This window comes from Orcinus orca, chromosome 5 (genome assembly GCF_937001465.1).
Source record: "Orcinus orca chromosome 5, mOrcOrc1.1, whole genome shotgun sequence".
Taxonomy (NCBI): domain Eukaryota; kingdom Metazoa; phylum Chordata; class Mammalia; order Artiodactyla; family Delphinidae; genus Orcinus; species Orcinus orca.
In genome coordinates, this window is record NC_064563.1 from 89313538 (window position 1) to 89332552 (window position 19015).

At 40.3% G+C, this 19015-nt stretch overlaps 1 protein-coding gene across 2 annotated transcripts in view; it reads left to right on the forward strand.

Moving 5' to 3' along the window:
• Window positions 1–11681: 11681 nt before the first annotated feature.
• USF3 (upstream transcription factor family member 3) overlaps window positions 11682–19015 on the forward strand; it is a 44078-nt gene continuing 36744 nt past the window's right edge. For both annotated transcript variants that reach the window (XM_004272051.3, XM_033432144.2), the window contains exon 1: window positions 11682–11949. The gene's annotated coding sequence lies outside the window, so the exon portion shown is untranslated. The remainder of the gene's footprint in view (window positions 11950–19015) is intronic.

The following is a 19015-nucleotide window of genomic DNA, read 5'->3' on the forward strand; positions in this document are numbered from 1 at the left end:
AGCTGACTTGCCCCAGAGCGAGTGATCCAAGAGAGTAAGCAGAAGCCATACTCTTGTATGACCTACCTTCAGAGTGACATACCTATTACTTCTGCCATATTGCATTGGTCACACAGACCAGCCATTGTACTAGCCTGGTAGTATGGGAGGGGATATTAATACCAGGAGGTGGGAATCAGTGGACCTGGCTACCATGTCATGTTTGGAGGAAATGTTGGGCTTTATTGACAGCCAACACAGGGAAGTTGGAAAGGTTCTGTTAATCTTACTCTTTGAAGGGCTTGATTTCCTAAATGAGGGTTAGAAAACATTGCACTTTACCGTTATTCAGAATGTTAAAGAAGGGACTTCCCTGGTGGTCCAGTGGCTAAGACTCTGCTCCTAGTGCAGGGGGCCCAGGTTTGATCCCTGGTCAGGGAACTAGATCCCGTGTGCCACAACTAAGACTCGGCACAGCCAAATAAGTAAGTAAATAAATTAATTTTGAAAAAAAAATGTTAAATAGGGAGTGGACCTAAAAGTTCTGCTCTTATGGTTGGGTTTTCAACTGCGTGGGCTCACTAATCTGTCTCCCAGGTTGGTGCTTTTCTAGTTGTGTGATCTGAACATTCCTGGGAAGTTGAGTACTGTGGGGATGAGTAGGAGTGATGAGCCTTTGAGAATTTTTCAGGGAATAAACCATGACAGAGGGTCCTGAATTGGACTTCTTTACAGTGCTGTACTACAGGAGTTTAGTCCTAGTTCAAGATACAGCCAAGTAGCATAGCCATATGGAAAAAAAGGCTTGAGTCAGATTTTTAAATGTATCGATAGGTATAGTTATCTTGATAGAACATTGAGGAATGTAAAGTGAAGAGAATATGTAATCTGTTACTGGGGCAGAAGTTCTCACCTTTTCAATTTTCTAAAACAGTTCAGTAAAAAGTATCTAGAATCAAAGCCTACTCCAAGAATAACTGGGAGCATAAAGCTAATATGAATCAATCACTGCTTAAACAGGCTGGAATTTAAATCTCAAAGACTTACAGCCTGGTTTTTTTTTGTTGTTGTTTTCTTGTTTGTTTTTTTTTTGCGGTACGCGGGCCTCTCACTGTTGTGGCCTCTCCCGTTGCGGAGCACAGGCTCCCGACACGCAGGCTTAGCGGCCATGGCTCACGGGCCCAGCCGCTCTGCGGCATGTGGGATCTTCCTGGATCGGGGCACGAACCCGTGTCCCCTGCATCGGCAGGCGGACTCTCAACCACTGCGCCACCAGGGAAGCCCCCTATAGCCTGTTTTAATATTAATTTGTGATGGAAGCTTAAATCCAACATTTGGGAGAATAGTCTATTGTGCAGGGGTATTTGGAGTGAGTGAACTTGGAATTAGTTATTCCTGATATACTGAAACTAATCTGCCACATAGCTGAATTTCGTCCCGATTTTTACTCTTATTTATTTACTGTCTTCAAGAACTCAAGACATCCTTGGGACTTCCCTGGTGGTGCAGTGGGTAAGACTCTGTGCTCCCAATGCAGGGGACCCAGGTTTGTTCCCTGGTCAGGGAACTAGATCCCATACGCATGCTGCAACTAAGAGTTCGCATGCTGCAACTAAGGAGCCCACCCACCTGCCGCTACTAACACCTGGTGCAACCAAATAAATATTTTAAAAAACCTTCAAGACATCCTTTTATAAAGGAATCTAAGTAGTATAAATTAAATCACGTTAAATGGCTGTACCCTCAAGAAGATAACTGATTATGATGTTTTTCTTTGTTTCCTTGACCAAACTGGCAATATCAAAAGTTCCCTGTAAAGATTTGAACAATCTTAAATCCTATTTGTCATTAGTAATCTCTGTACTAAAGTGAAAACTGTATACTAAAAACAGGCACCACAAGTATAACTGCTTATGCAGATGAAATTTGAATACACAACTTGAAATAATTAATATATAGAGCAGTAAAATCTGGTAAGATGAAGGCTTTCTTATAGCAGTCTAAAAGTAGTTTAATGACTTTCTTTATCCTTACCATCTTCCAATGTGAGAAAGTTATCTGCCTTTCGCTGGTGTAAATGTTGAAAACTTTTTGCGAATTTATTGAACACCTACTATTCTAAGCTTTAGGGATATGTCAATGAACTAGGCAGATAAAAATCATAGTCTCTTTAAAGGGAAGTAAAATTCTAATTAATTTGCAGAGAATTCATGTCTAAGTAGAGGCCAGCTTCTTTACTAAAATAACAACCAGAGCCTCCAAGGACCTTGACTTTACCTTAACTTTGGAAGGAGCTTGGTGGAGAGGAATATTCTTTATGCTGACTTGCTTTCTTTAACATTGGTTTGAGTATAAACAAAAAGCCTAATTCCCATAGAAGAACTGAGACTAAAAATATGAAAGGGAGTGCAAAAGGGATACAAATTCAGAATTTATACAACAGAAACCATCTAAGTTACATTTTGTAGAGTTTCTGCTTGTCCCCCAGTTCTCAGCCTATCCCATTCTAAAACTGCCTTGAGGAAGCTACAATTTAGAAACAGCAGACTAGCTCAACTGGCACCTTAGCTGGAGATTATACTATTAGCCAAATTAAGAATGACCTTCCACAAAATTTGACCTTTTGCCTCAAAATCCAAAGAAAATTTCTACCTCCGTAGATCTTCCTTCATCATTGGTTTCTCTTCTCTAACAAATTTCTTCTGATGACAGACACTAGGAAAGACTACCTATTAGGGACTTGATTCAATTCATTTGTTTTACGTAGAAGTAAATCTATATGACCTTTGTTCATACTGTTCAGATTTCATCGGACGTCTTATTTAGTTGCTTATAGTTAAAACACTGATAACTCTTGCAATTTTCTAAAAATTTTCTTTTTTGTCTGCATTGGGTCTTCGTTGCTGTGTGTGGGCTGTCTCTAGTTTCAGAGAGCGAGGGCTACTCGTCGTTGTAGTGCGTGGGCTTCTCATTGCAGTGGCTTTTCTTTTTGCGGAGCCTGGTCTCTTGGCGCGTGGGCCCAGTAGTTGTGGCTCGCAGGCTCTAGAGTGCAGGCTCAATAGTTGTGGCGCGCGGGCTCAGTTGCTCCGTGGTATGTGGGATCTTCCCAGACCAGGGCTCTAACCTGTGTCCCCTGCATTGACAGGTGGATTCTTAACCATTGAGCCACCAGGGAAGCCCACTCCTGCAATTTTAACTGCAACTACCGTATACTAAAAGCTTCCCCTTCTCTTGTAAAACGCTCTTTCCCTACATAAGATTGTCTAGTGTCTCTTCACTCCAAATTGAAATCCAGCTAGTAATATGTAACCTGGGACAAATTTAGAGCATGGTTTCTGGACTACTGCCAGTCCTTAAAGTTATTTTTTTTTTTTAAATGTTCTTGTAACTTGTGGGACTTAGTACAGAGATAAGGTCAAAGAATGTACCCACAATGGTTCAGGCACTGACGATACAACAGTGAAAAAGATAGGCATAGACCTGCCCTGGTGATCTTAACAGGGAACAAACATTACATTATTTCAATTGCCATGAGGTACTGTGTTGGAGTGGTAGGTGTAATACATTTTACAGAATTTTGGAGAAAACATTTCAGTCAATTTTTACTTTGGTTCTCAATACAAAATGAATAATTGTTAATGTTTTTATACCTAAGAGTGGGGGGAAAAAAGAGAGATGAATGATCATTGTAAAACTTTGGAATTGAAAAGCCCAAGTTATCTCAACATTTCAATACAGAACCAACTAAGTTTAATAAAAGCTAGACACAAGTATCAGGAGCATACTGTCAGCGCTCACCAGCTAGATAATGGGAAACTAACCCATTCACAGTGATCACAGAGGAGAGAGACTAACTTAGTAAAAGCTATAGTTTATACAAAATATGAAGTTCCTTTGAAACTGAATGAATTAATGGAAGAGATAAAGTGATATACCACATTCGTGGATGTGAAGAATATAAAATGCCTGTAAAAATGTCTGAAAGAGTGAAGTTTAAAAAAATTCTAATAGGCATATCCTCCAGGAAAGTTACAAAAATCATAGTTTTAAAAATATGGTCAGATTTAACAGTTACAAATAATTGTATTAGAAGGGGACTGCAAAATTTTGCATTAACACAGTTTTTCTGTCTAAAGAGCTCATACCTAAGAAAAACATTGAGATCTTTTGATGGTGAAAGGACATAATTCACAAAGGAAATACAATTAATGGAAAAGGAAACTCTAATAAGGCAGCTTACAAAAGTATGTCCTTATTTTTGCCTAAATGACGAGAATTTGAAAATACGTGCATCCTCAGGGCCTAACCCCACTGTCTGGCACTGAATTCATTCATTACTATAACACTTACTGAAAGATTACCATGTGGCAGGCACTTTGATCGATGCTCTCACTGAATTCACACAACAGTCTTTTGTGGTAGGAACTTTCATTAGCTCCATTTTACAGTTTCAGAAACAGGCTTAGAAAAGGTAACTTTCTCAAGGTCACAGTTAGTTAAGGGGCTGAGCTGTATAATGCTCACAATAAATATGATAAAATATGGTATCTCAGTATTACCCAGCTTTTAAAAACTAACAATATGATTAAAGTGGAAGAAGGCAAGGTATAAAATGTACACAACAAAGAATAGATGAGACAAATAGAAAACAAATGGCAAGATGGAAACTTCAAATACAACCATATTGATCCTTATATTGAATGTAAATAGTCCAAACACACCAATTAAAAGGCAGAGATTTTTCATACTGAATTAAACAAAACAACATGCTACCTATAAGAAACCCACTTTAAATACAAGTGAACCAGAAGAGGGGTAGAAAAGATACACCATGTAAACACAAATGAAAGGGAAGTTGGAGTGGCTAAATTAATACCAAAGTAGATTTTGGAACAAAATATATTTCCAGGGATAAAAGAGGGATATTTATGATAAAGAAATCCACCAAGAGAATATAATCTTAAATGAATATGAACCTAATAATAGAAAACTGACAAGAGAAATAGACAAATCTTCTGTTATAGAGATTTTGAACTCTTGGTAAGTATGTCACAATGTATTAAAGAGGATTGATACTATGCAAACCACATCCTTTAACCACACCAGAACTAAACAAGAAATCAGTAAATCTGGAAAATCCCCCAAATATTTGGAAATTAAGCAACATTCTTCTAAATACTCATGTGTCTAAAAAGGAATTGCAAGAGAAGTTAAAAAAAAATTGAATAGAAGGAAACAAAATATGTCAAAGCTGTAGGATTAAATGCTTAAAAGATAATTTATAGCATTAAATGTGTATATGAGATCTGTTTTTCTTCCTTGAAGTATAGTTGATTTAGAATATTGTGTTTCAGGTGCACAGCAGTAATTCAGTTATTTATTTCAGATTATTTTCTATTATAGTTTATTACAAGATATTGAATCTAGTTACTTGTGCTATATGGTAAATCTTTGTTGCTTGTATATGAGATCTTGAATCAAAGATCTAAGATTTTACCTTAAGAAACTAGAAAAAGAGCCAGTTAAACCTAAAGTAGGCTGAAGGAAGGAAATAATAAAGAGCAGAAAGCCATCAAATTGGAAACAGTAAGAGTAGGAAAATTAAATGAAACTAAAAGCTACTTCTTCGAAAAACTAAAATTGATACACCTCTCCTCTAGCCAGACTGACCACTCCCCCCAACCCCCTACACAGAAGACACAAATTACCAACATCAGCAAAGAGAGGACATCACTACAGAACTTACAATAAAAAGATAATAAAGGAATATTGCAAACCACTTTATTCAATAAATTCAACAAATAACATGGACAAATTTTTTTGAAAGACACAAGTCACTCAGGTCACCCAAAAAGAAATAAGAGTTTGGCAGTTCTTCAGAAGGTTGAACATATGACTCAGCAGTTCCAGTCTTAGGTATGTAAGTATATAATTTCAAGAGAAATTAAAACATGTCCACACAAAAACTTGTACATGAGTGTTCATAGCAGTGTTATTCATCATAGCCAAAGAGTGGATGCAACCCAAATGTTCATTAACTGATGAATGGATAAACAAAATGTTTCATATGCATATAATGGAATATTGTTGAACCATAATGGGTGAATTGTAAGTATGTGAATTATATCTCAATAAAGCTGATACCAAAAGAAAAAAGCCAAATATTAGAAAAAAATAATAGGTAACTTGAATAGCCTTATATGTATGAAAGAAATTGAATTTGTAGTCAAAATCCTTCCTGCAAAGAAAATTCCAGGACCAAATGGCTTCTCTTGTGAATTCTAAAAGATATTTAAGGAAGAAATAATACCAATTCTACATTCTTCAAGAAATAGTAGAAAAAAGAATATTGCCTAACTCATGTTATGAGAACAGCATTCTACTAGTACCAAAACCAGACAAAGACATTACAAGAAAACAGTAGACCAATATCCCTCATGATTATCTCAGTAGATGCAGAAAAATTCAGTACTCATTCACGATAAAAACTTTCAATGACAAAAGAATAAAAAGAAAATTAACTTGGAAAGGGTATCTGTAAAGCTGCCATCATACTTAATGGTGAAAAACTGGATGCTTTATATGTGAGATTGTGAAAAAGGCAAGGATGACTGCTCTCACCACTTCTATACAATATTGCCCTGGAAGCCCTAGCCAGTCCAGTAAGACAAGAAAAAGAAATAATAAGCCTGTATGTAGATTGGATAGAAAGAAAGAAATTGTCTTTATTTACAGATGATACGATGTAGTAGCAAATGCTAAGATAACTTAAAAGAAAAACTAGGACTAATAAGTGAGAGTAACAAGTCCACAAGGTACAAATATCAATCGTATATCCAGCTATTAAAATTTGAAATTTAATAATATTTACAATAGCATAAACATATGATATTTAGAGATATTTAGCAAAATATATGCAAGACCTGTATACATAAAGCTATAAAACACTCCTCAGAGAAAAATTTAAAAGACCCAAATAAATGGAGAGAACACATTCATGAATCCAAAGACTCAATATTAAGTTGTAATTTCTTCCCAAATTGAATTATAAGTCCCACTCAAAATTTTAGCAGGCTTTTTTTTTCTTCTTGACAAGCTTAGGTCTATATGGAAATGTGAAAGACCTAGAATAGTTAAGACAATTTTTTAAAGAACAAGAAAATTGGAGGACTTACATACACTACCTGACTTCAAGACTTACAAAGCTGCAGTGAATTAAAAAAAAAAAAATGCAGTGATTAAAACTGTGGTATTGGTGTCAAGATCAATAAATAGATCAATGGAACAGATAGAGTCCAGAAATAACAACCACACATATATGGTCAACTGATTTTTGCCCAAGGTACAAAGACATCTCAGTGGAAGAAGGATGGTGGTTACAGTTGGTGCTTGAGTACTTCCCTGGTGGTCCAGTGGTTAGGACTCCATGTTTCCATTGCAGGGGGCACGGGTTGTGTTCAATATCTGGTTGGGGAAGTTCCACATGCTGTGCTGTGCAGCCAGAAAGAAAAACAAAAAAACCACAATTGGTGCTTGAAAAACTGGACTTCCCAATACAAAAGAATTTTTCATCCATAGTTCTGTGATATACAGCAATTTAAAATGCACCGTGGATCTAAATATAAAACATGAAACTATAATACTTCTAGAAGAAAAATAGAAAAATCTGTGTGACTTTGTGTTAGTCAAAGATTTCTTAGATATGACCCCATAAGCATAATTCATAAAAGCCATAATTGATAAATTGGACTTAAAATTAAGAACAACTATTTGAAAAACAGGAGAATGAAAAGACAACCCAGAACTGGGAGAATATATTGTATATCACACATCTGATAAAGGCTATGTAGTCAGAATCCATAAAGAACTCTTAAAACCCCATAAATAACAAATGACCCAATAAAAATGGGCAAAAGCTTTAAACAGAACTTCATAAAAGATATACAAATGGCTAATAAGTACATGAAAAATGCTCAGTATCATTAGTCATTATGGAAATGCAAATTAAGGTCACAAGGAAATACCTCTATACACCTATTAGAATGACTAAAATTTTAAAAGATTGACCATATTAAATGTTGATAAGGCTATGGTACAATTCAGATCCTCAGAGTCTACTAGTGAAAATATAAAATAGTATAACAACTTTGGGAAACAATATGGCAGTTGTTTAAAAAATGTACACTTAGCACCTGACTCAGCCATTCCACTGGATATTTACCAAATTGTTACCCAAGGAAAATGAAAGCAAATGTCCATGCAAAAATTTATACACAAATGTTCTAGCATCTTTATTTGTAATAGTCAAAAATTGCAAACAATCTAACTGTCCACCAACGTGAATATATATATGATATATCCATATGGTGGAATACTACTTAGTAACAAAAGCTAATGAATTATTGATACAACAAAGTGGATGAACCTCTCCCTCCCCCCCATGCTGAATGAAAGAAGATAGACAAAAAAATATAAACAGAAAGATTCCATTTATTTACAATTCTAGAAAATGAAACGAATGTAGTGACAGAAAGCAGATTAGTGGTTGCCTGGAGAACAGGATGAGGGCAAGAGGAAGGAGTGAATAAGGAGGATGAGGAAAACTGAGGGCAGGCTAGATATGTTCATTTTTTATTGTGGAGATGGTTTCACAGGTGCTTACAAACTTCAAAACCTGCCATGTTGTACATTTTAAATATGTTCAGTTTATTGAAGATTCCTTAAAAAAGCGATCTTGGTTTTGTCCCCCTCCCCCCCCAGGATACTAGGTGAAAATATTTGCACAACATATATCTGAGAAAGAACTTTTATCCAGAGGGTACAAAGAGCTTTTACAACTCAATAACTAGACAAGCATCCTGCTTTTAAAATGGGCTAAAGATTTGAACACTTTACCAAATAAGATGTGTATCTGTCCAATAAACATGGAACATATGCTCAACACCAGTAGTAATTAGTGAAGTGCAAATTAAAATCACGAGAGACCACTTCACACTCACCATAGGGCTACAATGAAAAGGACTGACCATATCAAAGGTTGGCGATGTGGAGTACCTGGAATCCGCATATATTGCTGTTGACAATGCGAAATACTACAACCATCCTGGAAAACAATTGACCGTTCGCTTGTACCGCTGCCATTCATTTCCGAAAGCTTCTAAAAAGAACACGCAAGCTTGGAGCCTCTCTAGCCCTCCACGCATCTGGGGATAGGGGCCCAGCGTGAGCCCCCCGCGGGCCTGGCATCCTGCGACGCGGGGCGCCCGGAGGTTGGGTAGAAGAAGGGCGCGCGCACCCCCATTCTCGTGCCCCACCTGGCTCCGCACGCAGGGGTCCCCTGCGAGGAGGCACACTCTGCGCGGCCCCTCTTCTGGGAGCAGGGAGGTGTTGGGTAGAGTAGAGCCCAGAGAGCCCCTCCGTCCCCTAGTCTTTCATCCCCAGAAACAGGAAAAAAGAGGTGTCAGGAAATGAAACTGGGGAGGCAAGCAAGGGGCTTGTAAGTCATGCAGAGAGTCTTTTAGAGCCACTGAAGGATCTTAAGTACGTGGGTGAAAATCATATTTACTCCAGCGGTGTGAAAAATGGATTTGGCCTAGAGGCAGGGAGACCAGTTTCACTTGGCCACCATATTTTATTATCAGTGTAGGTACTATAAGCACATGTCAGCTAGCCGGGAATTGGACTGGTGCGATATTCTGATGTCATCCTCTCATCTAGAGCCGTAAACCAACGTTGAATAGGCAAAGTCAACGAAGAGATCTATGATTGGGACTTGGGTTTCAGTCGGGAATGAGGATTAAATTAAAAAGCGAACATTCAGACCTTTCTGTTGTTGTTGTTGTTAATTTTTTATTGAAGTATGGCTAATTTACAATGTTTTCCATTATAGCTTATTACAAGATATTGAATATGGTTCCCTGTAGTATACAGTAGGTCCTCGTTGTTTTTTTATATAGTTTGTATCTGTTAATCCCAAATTCCCAATTTACCACCCCCACCTTTTATCAAATAGAAATTTAACATTTCTACACTGTGCCAGAAAGGTATTCATGTATGTTTTCAATGGTGGTCCAAAGAAACTCTTAACAACTGTTTTCTGAACTGTCAAAACTATTTGTGTTATTTTACTTTAGGCTCGATGCATTGCACTTCCTTGGAAAATCATACATACCCGAGATATGATGTTTATTAACCAGAATAATTTTTAACAAGAATACCTTATATTCTGATCACAATGGAAATTATTTCCTACAGCTGGACATACTAACTAATACTATACAATTTCGGGCGCTATATTAGCATTACTATTAGGCTCTGAATCCTAGGGTCTTATCTGCAGCTTTGATTTGGGTATGCTAAATGCATTCAGAGGCTAGAACTTTATATGCTGAGATGCAAGAGTTAAAGAAAATTTCCAGGCTGTTTATCATGCCATAGTTTACAAGTAACACTAAAGGCCTTCTGTTTCATCATAGCTTTTAAACTGCTGTACAAACATAAGGTGTGGTTACTGTTTAACTTTACACCTTTTCCCAATACAAGGTCAGCTTCCTCTGTACACAGGCTCAAGTAATTCCCACTATGCCATGCCCTGTGTGCACCTTCTGGAAGTTGCCTGGTCTAGCCCCTGGACATGTAAGATCTGGGACATTTCCGAACCTGGTGGTGGAAGCGCTTGGAAATCTTTCATCACCACTAGGTGGAGGACACCTGTTTCAGGGGAGGAGGGGTTACGAAATAGGAAGTAAAACCAGGAAAAGGGAGTTGTGACCACGGTTCCAGGGCCCCAAACCCATCTTGGAATTAGCGGACCCTCAGGTCTCCATGCCATCACCCGCGGCTCTGTACCTCCCAGATCTAGGTCTATAAGAACCCAAGCTTGAAGTTCCAAATCCCATCCCCGAATGTCACATATTCGCTTCCCCCAGCTAGGAGGCCCCCAGGACATTTCTGAACACTGTCATCTCCAGTTCGCAGGAATCCGCCTTTGTGGCTAATGAAAAATGACAGATGACCACAGCCAACAAATCTGAGCAGCGTCAGGTCGGCAACGATCTTCCAGTGAAATGGCAGCCGGAGACGTCTGCAATCTCTTTTTTCTTCCCCACCTCCTGTGTTACAGAGGCATCATCCCGCCTTCCTGCCCTGTAGGCTAAGAGGATCTCTCTAATCGTTTCTGAAAGCCTTCCGTGCCCTCCTCCTTTCCAGTTTTTCCACTTCCAAACTCCTACCGAAGACGTGTGAAGCAGAACAGAGACCATGATACAAAGAAGTTTCTTAAAACACCTCCTTTTCTAGGTTCTCAAGGCGTCCCCTTTAACGAACCAGGCCCACCTCTTTCCCATTCACCTACTGGCTTTCCGTCCTGCCCATCACTCTACCTTTAAGAATATTTCCTGTTCCTTCAACCCAACTTGCACACCTCCGCCCCCCGGCCCTCCTCATTGGGCCGCCAGAGGCCCGTTCACTCTTCACTTTTCCCTCCACCTCCTCCCGCCCTCTAGCAGAGCGCAACGGCGTCTCGGGTTCTGATCGGCTACCACGGCAGCCTCCCCGGGATCGGATTGGTGCCATGAGTGGCAGAGGCGGGACCGCGGTGCACCCAGGATAGGCTGTTAGCTAGCCGAGCGGCGGCCGCGGGAGGGGCGGGGGGAGGGGTCGGGAGGGGCGGGGGGAGGGGTCGGGAGGGGCGGGGGGAGGGGGGCTGGGAAAGTTGAGGCCGTGCTGCCGCCGGGTCTCCGGCCTTGAAGGCTCGGGCTCGCAGCTGCGGCAGTGGCCGCAGGAAGAGGCGGCGGGGGCGGGGGGAGAGGAGGGCCTGGGCCCGCGCTCCCCCAGCCCCAGAGGAGCAAGCGGCGGCCGCAGACTGAGAGATTCGCCCGGGCGGTCGGACAACCCTGTGGAACCCGCTTGGGATCATGACCCAGGCTGGGGTCGCCGCCGCCGCCGCGGCCGAGCCCATGCAGCCCCGGGGTGAGTGACTGCTGGAGGGGGCCGCTGACAGCCGGGGCGGGGGGCGGGGGCCGGGGCTGCGGGGGCGGCTCCGGGGGGCGGCTCCGGGCTCTGCTCCACCCACCCCTTCCCCGCTCCCGGAGGCGAGGGCTGCGCAAAGTGTGTCTTCCTCCTGGGGACCCCTGCGTGCGGAGCCTAGTGGGGCGCGAGCGCCGAAGGTGCGCGCACCCCTCTTCTCCCCGACCTCCCGGCGCCCGCGTCCCCTGGTGCCAGGCCCGTGGGGGGATCGCGCTGCGTACCGACCCCCGACATGCGCGCGGGGCGAGAAGGGCTCCACGCTGCCCCGAGTGCATAAAGAGCTGGGCATTCAGGTTCATACCGGATGGCCTTTGCCCGCCTCCTTCACCTTTTCCTGTTTCCTTCATTCCCTCTTCTTTCCTTGCCCTCCGATTTTCCTTCGGACCCACTGGTCAGACTCCTGTGACTTGCTTTTTAACTCTGACACCTGTGTCGGAGAGTTAGGCTTGCGTCTTCTTTTTAGAAGCCTTTCTTTTCCTTTCTGAATAGGAACGATTCTCCCATACCCGCTGGCCCCTTCCCCCTCCCCCCACTACGGTTACAGTGGGATATGGTCCTTCGAATTTATTAACTTTATCTGGAGATAAGAGAATGCATAAACCTATATGTGGGATCCCAGCTGATGACTTCCAGCTTACGTTCTCATGCTGTTTTTACTATTAAGTAGATATATTGACCTAACACCACACAAAACTAGACAGTTGTGGGTAACTTAAGTTTGCGGAAAAAAGAGAGTTGCTTACTTATCAAAGTACAGATTTCTTGAATAAACCCTTCCGCGAGTAACAGATTCTGAAGCATATTTGTACCTTTGCTTTTTCTTAAAAAGCAATCAAACAAGCAAACCTGCTTTTTGAAGGATCAACAGGCTGTCATGCACTCTAATCACTTTGATGACTTTTTCCTCCTACACAGGACGCGTGTTTAATGTAGTACAGAGTTGCTGTATGGGATACATTTGGTGTTTCCCTTTATTTGTGAAGTACGTTAAAAGTAATTGTTACAAAATAAGCAAAATACTTTGTAATCATTGCACTAATGAAACCAGGAACAGTATCCTGTCTCAGGAACAGTGTAAAGAAGAACTTAATCTCACGTTTTTCTCTAATCTAAGCAGTATGACTTTTTTATACATAGGTATTACATTCTCTCTATATTTAAAAAAGAAGTTTTATAAAATCCAGATATGCATGCAGCCTAGAACATTCTTTGGAATAAAAGCACCTCATTGCAGGGATTCAAGGGCAGCATAGGATTGAAATGCTATAAATAATATTCCATGAATTTTATTTCATGGAAATAAAATTCTAAAGTTGCAGACTGTGCAGTCAGTGAAATAGGCAGGTAAGAGAAATTGATCTGCTGTTTTCCTATTTTCAGACCTTAGCATTGTCAACAAGGGAAAAGAAACATAAGAAAACTGAGAATGTTTAACTCAAGTTAGGAGATAGGCTTCAACAGGCAATCAACTCAAAATTGTTGCTTATAAACAGAGACTGAATCAAGCTTGGGTCTTAACCATATCTTTCATGTCTTACCTTTTTATCCTCTAACCCAGTGGTTCTCAGTCTGGACTATACAGTGGAATCATCTTATGTACTTTTACATTTTAATGCCCAGACTGCTTGCCCCAGAGAGTCTCTTACTTTTGATGTGGGGTTAACCTCAGCTGTAGGTGTAGTTTTTAAAGCTCCCCAGGTGTTTCAATTCAGCAGTCAGGGTTGAGAACTACTATGTGTCTAGAGCAACGTCCAATCCACTAGGCTTGCCTTCCAGGCTCTTCTAAATTAGGCCTTCACTCATGTGTCCAGCTTTCCCCCCGCTACTTCCCAGCATGAGCCTCCTTGTGGTCCCACAGATATGCAGTTCAGATCCCTGCTTTTGTTAATGACATTGGTCTTTCTCAGCATATGGATGCCCCTCCCTGTGCGCCCTCTCCCCAGTGACAACAGTTCTAACCCTAAACTTTAATGAAGGTTTTCCTGGACAGCCCTTTCTCTTCAGTGATTGGCTCCCTTTGAACTTTTAATCCACATATTGTTTAAAAGACTCCCTTTGTGGTTACATCATGTAGTGGTTTAACTTTCTTTTACTTTAATACATTTATTTATAACTTCTTTTGTATATGTGTTTCATTATTCTCAAACTTAACGGCAAGGAGTATTTTAGTTTTCGCTCTTCTACAATAGTTTGCTGTAGGTTGGATTGATTTGCTTTGAAACCTCCCCACTCTGTTTGCAACCATAGTTTCAGGTTTGATTCCATCCCAGATGTTTCTGTCGTGGTAGCTTCCTCACATCTTAACTCACATTGAATTCATGTATGGATGTCAGTTTCTTCCATGTATTTTCCTGACTTCTTCAGTAGGTTGATGATTTTCTGTGGCCCCATAACAGCTTGTACTTATTTCTGTGTTAACACTAATCACATTGCCGTTGAGTATGTGTTTATCCACCTTCTCCATGAGCCTGCTACCCCTAGAGCAGCCACATTGAGAGCTCCAGGAGGTATGATTCACACTGTATTCTTAAATACCATTGCAGCATGTGGAGCTAGAACCCCGTGAACATAGCAACTGTGTTCTCTTCATCTTTGTACTTCTGGGACCTAACATAGCACTTATTAGTAGGCACTCAAAAAATGTTTGTGAAATGAGTAAATGACTGTTGTGTTATGTATTATGCAAAGATAACCATATACATCTTTAGCATAGGTTGATTTGGCATTAACTGATTTCACTATTAAATATTTTTATGTCCTAGACTCCTATTATGGATTTATTAGGGATTAGTGGAATTTAAGTAATTATGGTTATGATAGATCGCTTAAACATGTAATCATCCTTCCAACATGCCTGGAAATATATGCCTTGAGTCTTTTATTCTGAGCTCTGGAAGTCGACTCTTGTTATCTGTAAAATATTTGTGGAACTCTAAGAGAAAAGCTGTTAACTGTTCAATTAGATAATTTTTCTTTTTCTCATTAAATTTTCCATACGGGTACAATTGCACTACTTCAGAAGTCCAGATCTTTTAATTAGATCAGTAGGGCATAATAAATTGCTCCTATTAATGTGCTAATATGCTGTTTTTAATTCAGTTCATCAAGTATTTATTGAGTGCTTACCACGTGTCCAAATACTCTTAGGTGCTAAAGAGAATACAGAAGTAGTAAATGGTTGGACTCAGCTCTCAAGAAGTTTTTAGACTTATTGGGAGGATTGGAGAGCATCATATCAAATAAGGGACTGAACACAATATTCATTAGCTAATTTAAACGTAAGTACTCAAAATTGATGATGCAGTGATTAATACCATGTAAAATTAAGAAAGACCAGATATTCCTTCAATAGACATTTATTACTCCCGTACTGAGTACTAGTTGTTGAGCATACAATATGGAAGATGTGGTGTCTACCATTTAGAAGCTTACGGTCTAGTGGGAATAGCCAATAAGCATATAGAGTGTATTTCCTGTTAAGATATTGTGGAGTATGTATTATGTCAGGATGTTTGGGACTAACCTGTAGGGATCAGAGAAAGTTTCAAAGAGGATAATTAGGAGTTCCCAGTTGGAAAGTTGATATGAGCATTCCAAACACAGTGATAGGTGCAAAGGCATGGAGATGAGAGAGGGCATTTCTTGATTAAGGAGCTACAAGTAGATTGTCATGGTAGAAAGTGGTATGTTAAAGAGCACGGACTTTGGGGTCAGACATGTGTAGTCAGACATGCAAACTTTTATTCCTGAGGGGTCTGAGCCCTGGCAGACCTTGTCTGTGTAATGTAGCAGTAGTGTGGTAATTTTGCTGCTAGTATTAGTAAATAGAGGTGCCCCAGGGTTCTCCCTGTTCCCACCTATGCTCCCTGTGACTTCCCTTTTGTCTATTACCTGGCTGCATGAGGAGCCCCAGACAGCCTTCCCTCCAAATTAATGAAGCCATTATTGGGTCCCTTGGCAAAAGCGGTCTCCCCTTAGCTACTATAATTTCTTAAACAGCAGAAGCCTGTAGTGAAGGTGACAGGGAGAAGAAATTTGTAGTGTAACCATGAGAGGTACCACTTCTACCTCAACTCCACTTGCAGGATCAATTTCTCTTTGGTTAGAGCAGCAGAAATTGTCTTTGGCTAACCTAAGCAAGAAAGGGGGATTTATGGATAGATACTGGTAAGTTCATGGAAGTGAAGGAAGGTAGAATAATGAAGCCTTGGGAAGACCAGAGAAAGCAGCTTCTAGGATCACATGGGTCTGTGGGGCTAACTCAGCCTCAGCCAGTTTTCCTCCTTGTGCAGAGTCTTGTTGGTCAGCCCTGTGCCCACCCCAGAGGTGAGCCCATGTTTGATAGTCATATCAGACCTCAGGAATCAGACAGAGAAGCTGTCCAAAGGAAGAGCGAGGTGGTATTGCCAGAAGGCCAAAACCAAGATATTTCCTACAGAGTTCATAGGATCTGGCAGTGTGGAGATCCTGATGTGTGAGCTTGTTGTAAACAGTTTTAGGAATAAAAGCCATGTAACAGGGAGTTGAAGAGTGAATGGGAAGTGAGGATGAAAGGACAGTGAGTATAAACTACTTGTTCAAGGAGCCTGATGGTGGGAAGGGAGAAGAGACTAGGAACATCTAGAATCTGTGGCAAGGTCAGAAAAGGAAAAAAAAAAATTTTAATCTTTTAAATAGGAAAAAAATGAATAATATATTTTAATGTAAAAGCACTAATAGGGAAGGAGAAATTAATAATATATGAGAGAAAGGATATATTTTTGTAACAAAATTGCTAAGAAGTGGGAGTGATAGAGTCCAGAACAAAGGTAGAAGGTTTAGTGTTAGCTGGAAATATTGGGGAAGGTTTTATAGAAGAGGACGTATTTGCACTGGGCTTTAAAGAGTTTGTAGGATTTGGATAAGCAGAGCAAAGTGGAAAGGTTGTGTCAGTGGGAAAATAGCATAAATTTAGCAAAAAATAAACTAGCTGATAAGGAGCACAGGGAAACATCTGTCTGAATTGGGGAGGAGGGAAGAGTAGATGATGCGATCAGCTATATAACCCTGCTCCTCTGTGTGTTGTACTAGGTAGAAATGGATGAGTGAGCCCTGCAATAAAGAAGGCAATGTGAGGTAGAGTCATGAAAGGTAGGACCCAAGAGTTTGGATTTGATACAGTAGATGTTGGAAAATGGTACTGTAGATTCTGGAGCAGGACAGGCATGTGATAGGATACAGCGCAGTGGAAAGATGAATGAGACATTGGAGTATAAAACCATTGAAGAATAGGGAAAAGGCTGGGAGCAAGAAAGAACCAGAGCTGTGTAAAATGGGGACTCATCTAAGGTGGTAGTAACAAACATGAGAAGAACATTGTGCAACAAATTGATAGGATTCGGTGAGAAGATCTGAAGGTTACTTTTGAGTTTAAAGCCATGTTAAAATTTTGGTGTCGTTGATAAAATGGAGAAATCAGAAATAGGTCTCTTAAGAGGCAAGGCCATTTGACATGTTGCACACAGACTCTTGTTTATTGGTTTTGAAATGAATTGCTCTGAAGAGAGCTTTGCCTAACCAAAGATTTGGAGTAAGATCAGTGTTGAAATGTAGCTTTATTGTAGAAAACATAACAGCTTTTACACAGAAACAATTTGAAACTTTGCAGGGGAAAAGCAAATAGAAAAAAAGCATTCAGCCTTGGAAGTCAAAGTGAGAGAAAGACGAGGATTCATGTTAGAGAAAGATGATGCATAATTGGAGAGAGGAAGACAGCCTGGGAGAGAGAATTTCAAGAAAAGGCAGAGATCAGCAGCCTCAAATCCTGCAGAGAGGAGAAGACCTTTGACTTGGTGAAAAATAGTCCCTGACCTCTAAGAAAGCAGTTTTGGCTAGCAGGAGCAATCAGAAGGCGTACTGCCACGGGCTTTAGAAGAGACTGGCCAGTGAAGGAAAGGTGAGACGTTTCATGGGAAAGGAGGAAAGAAACGGAATGATAGACAGAAAAGGCAGTAAATTCCAGTTTAATATGAGGAAACTCTTTGTATTTTGGAAACAAGAGAGAAATGGTTAAGGAGGGAATATAGTACTAAAGAGGAAAGAATCAAGTATAGAATCTCTCTCCACAGGTGGTGGAATTAGCTTTAGGATGTTCTGGTAGCCTGAAAGGACAGATGTATAGACAGAGGTCTGTAATGATAAATGTGGGATCCAGTTAAGGAAGGTGAACCAGATGACCTTCATCTTCCCAGTGAATTAGGGGGGAAATGGAAGAAAGGCAAGTAAAGTGTCTTTAGCTCTTGCTACATACCAGGCACTTTGCTTGATCCATTAAACGTATTATCATGTAAACTCCTAAGGGTTCTTTGAGGGGTTGGTGATAATCTCCCAATTTTAAATGTGAGGATACTAAGACTTCAAGGAATACTTATTTTTAAAAGCAAATAGCTAGTAAATGTCAACTTTGAGATTTGATCCTCAGTCTGATATCAAAGGCTAGTCTCACTCCACTCTACCATTCATTCATTAATGTCAGGTGAAGAATATGGGGAACTTGAGAGAATCTGTGTTACCGATTACAGTGGCCGTGCCTCACAATCACTTGAGGAGCTTTAAAAAGCTCCTGCCTGCACCTTACTGATTACCCACTATATTAGTCAGGCTTCTCCAGAGAAACAATAGGATGTATGTCACAAGATGAGTCTGGAGCATCTTACAGTGCCAAAAAGTAAGAAAGTACTAAAGAGTGTTAATAGGACATTTGAGGAGGACAGTTGGTGGAGAAGACTACTACTTTTACAACTTAAATCCTTCAGAATGATCGGAGTAGTTTAATATAAGGGTATTTTATTTGTATAATGAAAAAATCCAGTTAAATAACAAGAATAAGAAAATGGGAGAATAAGGGCACATCCTTATTAGTGTTGAGAAGCTGGGAAAGGTGTCATCTAAAGACGAAAAACATTGAGGACTTTAGGAGAAATGAAAAGCATATAGGAGCAGCTTGGTGACAAACCTTATAGCATTGAGA